Consider the following 13764-nt stretch of genomic DNA (forward strand, 5'->3'; position numbering starts at 1 on the left):
ACTGGGAGTCCGAGTTAGGTAACATAGAGGACATCAACCTAGCAGTGCAATCTTTTCTTCAAAAAACTCTTAGCCTTTATAATACCCACTGTCCTATGCTTACAAAACAAGTCACAACCAAAAGGCTTAACAATCCCTGGCTTACAAAGGGAATACTTAAATCTATTAATAAAAAACATGACCTTGAGAAGAAGTATAGGTTAGGAATTGTCTCCAAAGAATTCTCAAAGAATTACTCATTATTGCTATCTAAGATAATTAGACAAGCCAAAACTAAATACTACGAAGATAAATTTACCCAAATAAAGAGCAACATTAAACAAACTTGGAGAACAATTTCACAAATATTGGGATCAAAGAAGTCTTTCAATAACAAACCGACTCTCTTGTCTAATAACGATGGTCAGCATTCAGCCTCTGATTCTGCTATTGAGTTCAATAGGTTCTTCTCTTCCATTGATTCATCCCTTGCTAATGACATTCCATCTTCCAGTACTGACATTAAGGACTATCTTACAGGTAACTATCCACAGTCTCTGTACCTAAAGCCTATTAATTCCACTGACGTCAATGAGATAATCCTTTCCCTTAAAACCAAGTCTGGTGCCCTTGAGGAGATACCAACTTTAATCTACAAAAAAGCCACCAGATCTTTAGCCCCTGCTATTGCTTTGCTCTTCAACAAGTCACTTGAACTCCAAACCTTTCCAGATATTCTAAAAAAAGCGAGAGTAACGCCTGTCCACAAATGTGGTGATCTCACAGATGTTAACAACTACAGACCTATATCAATCCTGCCAAACTTGTCAAAAATTTTTGAAAAACTAATCTATAAGCAGCTTTACTCATATCTAGCCAAACTCAATATACTTAGCCCTTGCCAATATGGCTTCAGACCCAAAAAATGCACTAACGATGCACTTATTAGTATGCTTAACTCGATCCATACAGCTCGTGATAAAAATGAGTTCCCTGTTGGGTTATTTGTGGACCTGCGTAAAGCTTTTGATACTGTCAACCACCAAAACCTTCTTCTTAAATTACATCATTATGGAGTCAGAGGACACTCCCTACAATACCTCAAATCCTACCTTACTGACAGGCTCCAATGTGTTTCTGTAAATAATACAATTTCTCCCACCCTACCCATCAACATTGGTGTTCCCCAGGGCAGCATACTTGGCCCTCTCCTCTTTCTCATCTACATTAATGACCTTCCAAATGCCTCCCAACACCTCAAACCAATTCTATATGCTGACGACACAACCTTTCTTTACTCCAGTCCTGATCCCCTTGCTCTAAATGCCACAGTAAATACTGAGCTAAATAAAGTCCATCTGTGGCTAACTGCCAACAAACTCACCCTTAACATTGACAAAACTTTCTACATTCTGTTTGGCAATAAATCCTCTAATCAAATAAATCTCAAAATAAACAATACCCAAATTTGTAACAAATTAGATGGCAAATTCCTTGGCATTCTCATTGACCACAAGCTGAATTTCCAGGGACACATTCTAAACATATCAAAAAAGTTTCAAAAACTGTGGGCATTCTTTCTAAGATCAGATATTATGTACCACGCCCTGCTCTGGTGACTCTCTATTACTCCCTTATCTATCCATATCTCAACTATGGTATTTGTGCTTGGGGCTCTACTACCCAAAATCACTTACGTCCTCTAATTACTCAACACAAAGCTGCTATTAGGACAATATCCAATTCTGGCCCCAGACATCACTCGGTACCCCTACTCAAATCTCTGAATATGTTAGACATTAAGTCACTTCACATTCTCTCATGTGTATTATACATATATAAAATGCTAAACTATAATGCCAATCCTGATCTCAAAAGCTTCATAGAAGGTTGTAACAGAACCCATGAGCACCACACCAGAAATAAATACAGTTTTGATAATCCTAGAGTACGACTTAATCATACCAGAAATGCTCTACAAATCAAGGGGCCCAGAATGTGGAATGACCTTCCCAACCATGTTAAAGACTGTACCTCTCTCAACCAGTTTAAGTTAAAAACAATAATAATAATAATAATAATAATAATAATAATTTTTATTTAGGCAAAGGTACATACATAAAGAGATTTTACAAAGTTTGTTGGCTTTATAGATAGAGCTAGTACATACAATGCCTAAAGCCACTATTACGCAAAGCGTTTCGGGCAGGAAAAAACACTACTGACTAAAGCTTAAAACTAATGGGTAAAAAGAAAAAAATGCCTTGAGTACAAATAAAAATAGTGGTAAAAGAGGGGGGAACATTGTTGAAAAAACAGCACAAATACAATTACAAATTATTACAGAAAATTACATTAAAACAGCGTTGATTTGAAAAACAAAAAAAAAAACAAAAAACATACATGGGTTGACAATAGAGGGGTAAGGTAGGTTACAGGGAATTTATTAGGTATAGCTTCGTTTTTAACTTAAACTGGTTGAGAGAGGTACTGTCTTTAACATGGTTGGGAAGGTCATTCCACATTCTGGGCCCCTTGATTTGTAGAGCATTTCTGGTTTGATTAAGTCGTACTCTAGGAATATCAAAACTGTATTTATTTCTGGTGTGGTGCTCATGGGTTCTGTTACATCCTTCTATGAAGCTTTTGAGATCAGGATTGGCATTACAGTTTAGCGTGTTATATATGTATAATACACATGATAGAATGTGCAGTGACTTAATGTCTAACATATTCAGGGATTTGAGTAGGGGTACAGAGTGATATCTGGGGCCAGAATTGGATATTGTCCTAATAGCAGCTTTGTGTTGAGTAATTAGAGGACGTAAGTGATTTTGGGTAGTAGAGCCCCAAGCACAAATACCATAGTTGAGATATGGATAGATAAGGGAGTAATAGAGAGTCACCAGGGCAGGGCGTGGGACATAATATCTGATCTTAGAAAGAATGCCCACAGTTTTTGAAACTTTTTTTGATATATTTAGAATGTGTCCCTGGAAATTCAGCTTGTGGTCAATGAGAATGCCAAGGAATTTGCCATCTAATTTGTTACAAATTTGGGTATTGTTTATTTTGAGATTTATTTGATTAGAGGATTTATTGCCAAACAGAATATAGAAAGTTTTGTCAATGTTAAGGGTGAGTTTGTTGGCAGTTAGCCACAGATGGACTTTATTTAGCTCAGTATTTACTGTGGCATTTAGAGCAAGGGGATCAGGACTGGAGTAAATGAAGGTTGTGTCGTCAGCAAATAGGATTGGTTTGAGGTGTTGGGAGGCATTTGGAAGGTCATTAATGAAGATGAGAAAGAGGAGAGGGCCAAGTATGCTGCCCTGGGGAACACCAATGTTGATGGGTAGGGTGGGAGAAATTGTATTATTCACAGAAACACATTGGAGCCTGTCAGTAAGGTAGGATTTGAGGTATTGTAGGGAGTGTCCTCTGACACCATAATGATGTAATTTAAGAAGAAGGTTTTGGTGGTTGACAGTATCGAAAGCTTTACGCAGGTCCACAAATAACCCAACAGGGAACTCATTTTTATCAAGAGCTGTATGAATCGAGTTAAGCATACTAGTAAGTGCATCGTAAGTGCTTTTTTTGGGCCTGAAGCCATATTGGCAAGGGCTAAGTATATTGAGTTTGGCTAGATATGAGTAAAGCTGCTTATAGATTAGTTTTTCAAAAATTTTTGACAAGTTTGGCAGGATTGATATAGGTCTGTAGTTGTTAACATCTGTGAGATAACCACATTTGTGGACAGGTGTTACTCTCGCTTTTTTTAGAATATCTGGAAAGGTTTGGAGTTCAAGTGACTTGTTGAAAAGAAAAGCAATACCAGGGGCTAAAGATCTGGAGGCTTTTTTGTAGATTAAAGTTGGTATCTCCTCAAGGGCACCAGACTTGGTTTTAAGGGAAAGGATTATCTCATTGACGTCAATGGAATTAATAGGCTTTAGGTACAGAGACTGGGGATAGTTCCCTGTAAGATAGTCCTTAATGTCAGTACTGGGAGATGGAATATCATTAGCAAGGGATGAACCAATGGAAGAGAAGAACCTATTGAACTCAATAGCAGAATCAGAGGCTGAAAGCTGACCATCGTTATTAGACAGGAGAGTCGGTTTGTTATTTAAAGACTTCTTTGATCCCAATATTTGTGAAATTGTTCTCCATGTTTGTTTAATGTTGCTCTTTATTTGGGTAAATTTATCTTCGTAGTATTTAGTTTTGGCTCGTCTAATTATCTTAGATAGCAATAATGAGTAATTCTTTAAGAATTCTTTGGAGACAATTCCTAACCTATACTTTTTCTCAAGGTCATGTTTTTTATTAATAGATTTAAGTATTCCCTTTGTAAGCCAGGGATTGTTAAGCCTTTTGGTTGTGACTTGTTTTGTAAGCATAGGACAGTGGGTATTATAAAGGCTAAGAGTTTTTTGAAGAAAAGATTGAACTGCTAGGTTGATGTCCTCTATGTTACCTAACTCGGACTCCCAGTTGACATTATCAGTAGCAGTTATAAAATTGTCTATAGCAGTTTCATTGTGTAGTCTAAAACGTATCTCTCTAGACTCAAGAGGTGGTTTGCTAATGTTAGTTAAGAGAAATGTGGGGTAATGGTCTGTAGTGCTATCGGTGATTATACCTGAAGTAAGCGGAGAGGTTATATTTGTCCAGATGTGATCTAGAGTCGTGGCAGTGCTATCAGTGATTCTAGTAGGTCTAGTGATTAAGGGTATGAGGAAGCAGGAATTCATACAGTTGAGGAAGCTAACAGCAGTAGGGTGTTCTGGCTCGCAGAGGTCAATATTAAAGTCCCCTGCGATAATAAGGTGGTTTTTGTTCAGTCTGTTATCAAGTATTAGATTTCTAAGGTTTGAGTTGAATTCGGACACATCAGTGTTAGGAATTCTATAAACTGCACCCACAGACAGGATAGACTCGGCACCCTTGACTCTGAAGCTGGCGAAGATATACTCCCCATAGCAGTCTCTAGTTCTAATTTCTTTTAAGCATGTTAGTTCTTGGTGGTAGTAAAGAGCAGTGCCACCACCTCTCTGAAGTTGACGACAGTTGTGGATTGCTGAGTAGTTAGGCATGTTAAAGAGTTGAGTAGTATCATCTTTCAACCATGTTTCAGTAAGTATAATAAAAGAGAATTTGTTGTCAATAGCTTCAATCAAGGCACTAACATCATTGAAGTGTTTACCTAGGGATCTAACGTTCAAATTGATTACAGAGATATTGTGACTATGAGTTAATACATTGTTTACATCATGTAAACATGTAAACATGTAAACAATGTTCCCCCCTCTTTTACCTCTATTTTTATTTGTTCTCAACACATTTTATTCTTTTTACCCATTAGTTTTAAGCTTTAGTCATTAATGTTTTTCCTGCCCGAAACGCTTTGCGTAATAGTGGCTTTAGGCATTGTATGTACTAGCTCTATCTATAAAGCCAACAAACTTTGTAAAATCTTTTTATGTATGTACCTTACCTAAATAAAAATTATTATTATTATCATCACACAGCAAAAATCTGCTATCAGAATAATAACTAACTCTGCTTTCAGACAACACTCAGCTCCCTTGTTTAAATCTCTAAACTTGCTAAATATTAACTCCCTCCACACATTCTCTTGTGTCAACTACATTTACAAAACCCTGTTCTTAAATGCAAACCATGCTCTGAAACTCTCCCTGGACAGATGTAATAGGACCCATTATCACCACACCAGAAATAAATATCTCTTTGATATCCCCAGGGTCAAACTTAATCTGTGTAAACACTCTATGCAAATTAAGGGACCTAGTCTATGGAACTCACTCCCTAGTGAATTGAAAAACTGTAAAACTTTTGCCTTATTTAAAAGCAAAACCAAAAAGTACCTAACTTCATCTATTTAGTTTCCTACACTGAGCTTTAAATTTGCTCTGTACCTAGTGGTACCCAATCTCCTAATTTTTATGTAATATCAAACAACCTTATCATTGTGTTCATTGCTGTCTTCTTTTATGTGCTAGCCATATGCTGTATTGTGACTACCAATTTTTGTCAACGACCATTCAAGCTGTCATTGCAATCAATCTTATATTGTTTCTGCTGTATTGTGCCTACCAATTTGTTGTCAACTACCATTTTAAGCTGTCATTGCAATCAATCATAGCTACCTATGTGCTTTAATATACTGTACCTATAATTTTCTCTCATCTTTTTTTTTTTTTCATTCCATGTAATCTGTTATCATTTTTTTGTCTATAAATTTTGCAAGTATTTACCTCCTTAAAATTTTCTTAGATTAAGGACCTGCCCGAAACGCTGCGCGTGCTAGTGGCTTTACAAGACTGTAATTACCATAATTGTATCCTCACATTCCTTATGTACATTCTTGTATATGCATAAATAAATAAATAAATAAATAAATGTGCTGCAAAATATCTGCAATTTAGATCATTAAAGTGATTATTGTCATAGATAGTGGATAAGAGGTTAAGTTCTGGGTCTATACTTGACTGCATAAAAAAAGCTGATTGCAGGAAAAACAAGAAAAACAAAAAGAAAAAAATGTACACAATACTGTACCAAACAAACACAAAAGGGGCTTACAGGGGTACAATGGAGTAAGGGAGTATGGCTAGGCTAGGAAACCTAGGTAATGAATGAGATTAACGAAGATTAAAGATTAAAGATTTGAGATTAAAACGAAGCTATACCTAATAAATTCCCTGTAACCTACATTACCCCTCTGTTGTCAACCCACGTATGTTTTTTGTTTTTGTTTTTGTTTTTTTTTCAAATCAACGCTGTTTGATTGTAATTTTCTGTAATAATTTGTAATTGTATTTGTGCTGCTTTTTCAACAATGTTCCCCCCTCTTTTACCTCTATTTTTATTTGTTCTCAACACATTTTATTCTTTTTACCCATTAGTTTTAAGCTTTAGTCATTAATGTTTTTCCTGCCCGAAACGCTTTGCGTAATAGTGGCTTTAGGCATTGTATGTACTAGCTCTATCTATAAAGCCAACAAACTTTGTAAAATCTTTTTATGTATGTACCTTACCTAAATAAAAATTATTATTATTATTATAAGTCTATCTTTGACTAACTGCCAACAAACTCACCCTCAACATTGACAAAACTTTCTATATTTTGTTTGGCAGTAAATCCTCAAATCAAATAAATCTCAGGATAAATAATACCAAAATTTGTAACAAAATAGATGGCAAATTCCTTTGCGTTCTCATTGACAACGAGCTGAATTTCCATGGACACATTCTAAATATAAAAGAAAAATTAAAAAAACTGTTGGCATTCTTTCTAAGATCAGATATTATGTACCTTGCACTGCCCTGGTGATGCTCTATTACTCTCTCATCGATCCATATCTCAACTATCAAATCAAATGTTTATTTAGGTAAGGTACATACATACAAGAGATTTTACAATGAGTGATGGATTTATAGATAGGGCTAGTACATACAATGCCTAAAGCCACTATTACGCAAAGCGTTTCGGGCATGAAAAACTTAAATGACTAAAGCTAACTGAGCATACAGAATAAAATGAAAACATGGAATGAAAACACAGCTGAAAAAGCAGCACAAATACAATTCTGTCGACAAACAGCGCTCTTTAATGGACTAAGGGTACTTTTGTTTTTTTTTCCTTTAGAAAATCAGGAAAAGTTTGAAGTTCAAATGATTTGTTGTAGAGCAATGAAATAGCTGGAGCTAAAAATCTAGAGGTTTCTTTGAAAATTTGGGTTGGTATGTGAACATATGGTATCTGTGCATGGGGTTCATTCATCCACTGCAAATTACCTGATGCTCATCACCACCCAATAAAAATCTGCTATCAGAACAATAAAATTGTCTTCAAACAACACAAAGCCTCTCTGTTTAAATCCCTGAACATGCTAAATATACACTCGCTCTACACATTCTCTTATGCTATTTACATGTACAAAACCTTGTTCCTAAATGCTAATCCTGATCTGAAACTCTCAATTGATAGATGTAATAGAACCTACGAGCACCACAACATAAATAAATATATGTTTGATATAAATTGACAGTCATGCTAATATAATTGCCAGTAAGGTTTATGTAATTCACAATCATCTTAATTAATATAATTGCCAGTTTGGATAATATAATTGACAGAGGATTATACGAATCAGGATAATATTATTGCTAATCAAGCAAATATAACTTTGAATCAGGCTTTTTCACCCACAGGGTTATTGATCGAAGGAACTGACTACCCGCCAATGCCATAACTGCCCAAATGTGCTGAATTTCAAAATATACCTGGAAAAAATCAAGGAAAATTGGGGGGGGGGGAGGGAACCTTCAACAAGCTGCCAGCTTCCCATTTTTATCGAGGCCACTAGGGTTAGTGGCCCTCAGGTAAATCGGGTAAAATATTATTCCAAGACAATTGCAGCATAAATGATAAAGTTAGGCCAGAGTAATATAAATTTCTGGTAAATTTAGAGTGATGTAAATTTTTAGAGTAATATAAATTTCATATTAACTTGACTGACAGTTATAAATGCCAATCTGCCTTCAATAAACTCTTCTGTGAAATATTTATAGTCAAGAGTATTATTCATAAATATGCCTAAACAAAAAATATAAAATAGACATCAGTTTGCATATGAATCTGATGAGAAAATTCCTTGATTAACCTACATTTCCCTATCAATCAAATGGTCTCATCTTAAGTACGTCTCAGACTGTCTTCTTCACCAGCACCAATGCTAAATAATATTACAACAATAATGTCCATAACTTAGCTACAGAGTATATTACATTTTAAATAAATTTTCACAGAGAACCAAAACAGAAAGCACATTATTATTTACATAAATATGAAGAAAAACATTTAAAGCTTTGATTTATCTTTGCTAAACTAAAGAGAAAAAACTAAACTAAAAAAAAAAATATATATTTCTATACTTATAGGCAATTTTGAATTTTCCTATAGTGACAGCTTCTCTAGTTCTTGCTTGGTCATATAACTTTCATAAAAGAACAATATAATAAAATATCTTGATCTTTACCTTTCATGGTGAAGTGTATTTCTCAAACAAAATAGAATTACCTTTGAAGAACATCCAACTGACATTGTGATAGCAAACTGTTAGATTAAAGTTAAGTTACTATACCTGTATGTGCCTCATTATCCTTCAACATTCTCTTAATTACCTTCCACACTCTAAGTGTTTAGCCTATTATCTGCATGTATCATTTTGTGCCTCTTCATATCACTAAGACGACTGAATCTCTTCCCACACTCTGGACACTCGTGAGGCTTGTCACCTGAATGCACTAACATGTGCCTTATTATATTTCCACGTTCTCTAAATTTTTTACCACACTCAGCACATTGAAAAGGTCTCTCATCCGAATGCACCATCCTGTGAGTCTTCATATGTCCATGCTGACTGAATCTCTTCCCACACTCTGGACATTCATGAGGTTTGTCACCTGAATGCACTAACATGTGAGTCGTCATACTTCCACGGTGACTGAATTTCTTCCCACACTCTGGACACTCATGAGGTTTATCACTTGAATGCACTAACATGTGAGTCTTCATATTTCCACGCTCACTGAATCTTTTCCCACACTCTGGACACTCGTGAGGCTTGTCACCTGAATGGACTAACATGTGAGTCGTCATATTTCCACGTTTACTGAATCTCTTCCCACACTCTGGACACTCGTGAGGCTTGTCACCTGAATGTACTAACATGTGAGTCGTCATACTTCCACGTTGACTGAATCTCTTCCCACACTCTGGACACTCGTGAGGCTTATCACCAGAATGCACTAACATGTGCTTTATTATAGTTCCACGTTCTCTAAATTTTTTGCCACACTCGGCACATTGAAAAGGTCTCTCATCCGCATGCACCATCCTGTGATCCTTCATACTTCCACGATGACTGAATCTCTTCCCACACTCTGGACACTCATGATGTTTGTCACCTGAATGCACTAACATGTGAGTCTTCATACTTCCAAGAATACTGAATCGCTTCCCACACTCTGGACACTCATGAGGTTTATCACCTGAATGCACTAATATGTGAGTCTTCACATGTCCAGGACGGGTGAATACCTTCGGACACTGTGGACACTGGTGAGGTCTGTCACCTGAATGCACTAACATGTGACGTTTCACATGTCCACGACGGGTGAATACCTTCGGACACTGTGGACACTGGTGAGTCTTCATCTTCTTTATGACAGGTGCAGTTTGTGTGAAGGTTTTCTCCCCCGGATGTTGGGAGAAGCGTCAAAGCTTGAGTGTTGTTTCTTATAGTTAGACTTGATGTGAGCACTTGGCGGTCAATGGTGGTGCTTCTTCTTTATGATAGGTGCAGTTTGTGTAAAGGTTTTCCCTTAATGCTCGTGCTGGACATCACCAGCGGGTGCTGCTAAAATGGCGGTGGTTGTTTACCCTCTCATCATCTAAGCGTTCCAATGTTTTTGTCTGGTTCCAAATATCATTTTTCCTACTTCTTATTTTTGTTTATAACTGGTCATTTACAATTAACACTTGTATTTATATTCATGTTTTTCAATCAAAGAATGTACTTGAAATGGTTTCTTTAAACATAAAGCCACACGATTATACTTTTTGAAGGAAATAGCTCTCCCATAGTGGATGCACTACATGCGCAGATTGACCAACAGGAGTTTCATATTCACTTTTATTTATTTATATATATATATATATATATGTCGTACCTAGTAGCCAGAACGCACTTCTCGGCCTACTATGCAAGGCCCGATTTGCCTAATAAGCCAAGATTTCCTGAATTATTATATTTTCTCTAATTTTTTTCTTATGAAAGGATAAAGCTACCCATTTCATTATGTATGAGGTCAATTTCTTTTTATTGAAGTTAAAATTAACGTAGATATATGACCGAACCTAACCAACCCTACCTAACCTATCTCTATAGGTTAGGTTAGGTTAGGTAGCTGAAAAAGTTAGGTTAGGTTAGGTTAGGTAGGTTAGGTAGTCGAAAAACAATTAATTCGTGAAAACTTGGCTTATTAGGCAAATCGGGCCTTGCATAGTAGGCTGAGAAGTGCGTTCTTGCTACTAGGTACGACATATATATATATATATATATATATATATATATATATATATATATATATATATATATATATATATATATATATATATATATGTCGTACCTAATAGCCAGAACGCACTTCTCAGCCTACTATTCAAGGCCCGATTTGCCTAATAAGCCAAGTTTTCATGAATTAATGTTTTTTCGTCTACCTAACCTACCTAACCTAACCTAACCTAGCTTTTTTTGGCTACCTAACCTAACCTTACCTATAAATATAGGTTAGGTTAGGTTAGGTAGGGTTGGTTAGGTTCGGTCATATATCTACGTTAATTTTAACTCCTATAAAAAAAATTGACCTCATACATAGAGAAAAGGGTTGCTTTATCATTTCATAAGAAAAAAACTATAGTAAATATATTAATTCAGGAAAACTTGGCTTATTAGGCAAATCGGGCCTTGAATAGTAGGCTGAGAAGTGAGTTCTGGCTACTAGGTACGACATATATATATATATATATATATATATATATATATATATATATATATATATATGTCGTACCTAATAGCCAGAACGCACTTCTCAGCCTACTATTCAAGGCCCGATTTGCCTAATAAGCCAAGTTTTCATGAACTAATGTTTTTCCGTCTACCTAACCTACCTAACCTAACCTAACCTAGCTTTTTTTGGCTACCTAACCTAACCTTACCTATAAATATAGGTTGGTTAGGTTAGGTACCAAAAAGTACCAAAAAGTACCTAACTTCATCTATTTAGTTTCCTACACTGAGCTTTAATTTGCTCTGTACCTAGTGGTACCCAATCTCCTAATTTTTATGTAATATCAAACAACCTTATCATTGTGTTCATTGCTGTCTTCTTTTATGTGCTAGCCATATGCTGTATTGTGACTACCAATTTTTGTCAACTACCATTCAAGCTGTCATTGCAATCAATCTTATATTGTTTCTGCTGTATTGTGCCTACCAATTTGTTGTCAACTACCATTTTAAGCTGTCATTGCAATCAATCATAGCTACCTATGTGCTTTAATATACTGTACCTATAATTTTCTCTCATCTTTTTTTTTTTTCATTCCATGTAATCTGTTATCATTTTTTTGTCTATAAATTTTGCAAGTATTTACCTCCTTAAAATTTTCTTAGATTAAGGACCTGCCCGAAACGCTGCGCGTGCTAGTGGCTTTACAAGACTGTAATTACCATAATTGTATCCTCACATTCCTTATGTACATTCTTGTATATGCATAAATAAATAAAAATAAATAAATAAGGTAGGGTTGGTTAGGTTCGGTCATATATCTACGTTAATTTTAACTCCAATAAAAAAAAATTGACCTCATACATAGAGAAAAGGGTTGCTTTATCATTTCATAAGAAAAAAACTATAGTAAATATATTAATTCAGGAAAACTTGGCTTATTAGGCAAATCGGGTCTTGAATAGTAGGCTGAGAAGAGAGTTCTGGCTACTAGGTACGACATATATATATATATATATATCTATATATGTCGTACCTAATAGCCAGAACGCACTTCTCAGCCAACTATGCATGGCCCAATTTGCCTAATAAGCCAAGTTTTCATGAATTAATGTTTTTTCGACTACCTAACCTACCTAACCTAACCTAACCTAACTTTTTCTGCTACCTAACCTAACCTAACCGATAGAGATAGGTTAGGTTAGGTTAGGTAGGGTTGGTTAGGTTCGGTCATATATCTACGTTAATTTTAACTCCAATAACAAAAAATTGACCTCATACATAATGAAATGGGTAGCTTTATCATTTCATAAGAAAAAAATTAGAAGAAATATATTAATTGAAGAAAACTTGGCTTATTAGGCAAATCGGGCCTTGCATAGTAGGCTGAGAAGTGCGTTCTGGCTATTAGGTACGACATATATATATATATATATGTCGTACCTAGTAGCCAGAACTCACTTCTCAGCCTACTATTCAAGGCCCGATTTGCCTAATAAGCCAAGTTTTTCTGAATTAATATATTTACTATAATTTTTTTCTTATGAAATGATAAAGCAACCCTTTTCTCTATGTATGAGGTCATTTTTTTTTTATTGGAGTTAAAATTAACGTAGATATATGACCGAACCTAACCAACCCTACCTAACCTAACCTAACCTATATTTATAGGTAAGGTTAGGTTAGGTAGCCAAAAAAAGCTAGGTTAGGTTAGGTTAGGTAGGTTAGGTAGACGAAAAAACATTAATTCATATAAACTTGGCTTATTAGGCAAATCGGGCTTTGAATAGTAGGCTGAGAAGTGCGTTCTGGCTGTTAGGTACGACATATATATATATATATATATATTAGTATATTTTGGTAGCAGTCTTTCCTGTAGACATATATTATTAAATATGACCGAAAAAGTAAGATTAATAATTCTAACACGAATTTTCTCAATCTTTCGTACATTACGCTTCACTGTTGGAGGTAAATCAAAAATTAATTCTCCAAAATTCATTTTTATTTCTAGTCTGACGCGACACGGGCGCGTTTCGTAAAACTTATTACATTTTCAAAGACTTTAGTTCACAAATACACAACTGAATAGAACTTACGTATCTCAGATTTTATATCTACATTTGAGTGAGGTGGGAGGGGTGATGTGGCATTAACACAAGACAGAACAAGAGGGGA

The sequence above is a fragment of the Procambarus clarkii genome, chromosome 34 (assembly GCF_040958095.1).
Source record: "Procambarus clarkii isolate CNS0578487 chromosome 34, FALCON_Pclarkii_2.0, whole genome shotgun sequence".
In the NCBI taxonomy this organism is placed as follows: Eukaryota; Metazoa; Arthropoda; class Malacostraca; order Decapoda; family Cambaridae; genus Procambarus; species Procambarus clarkii.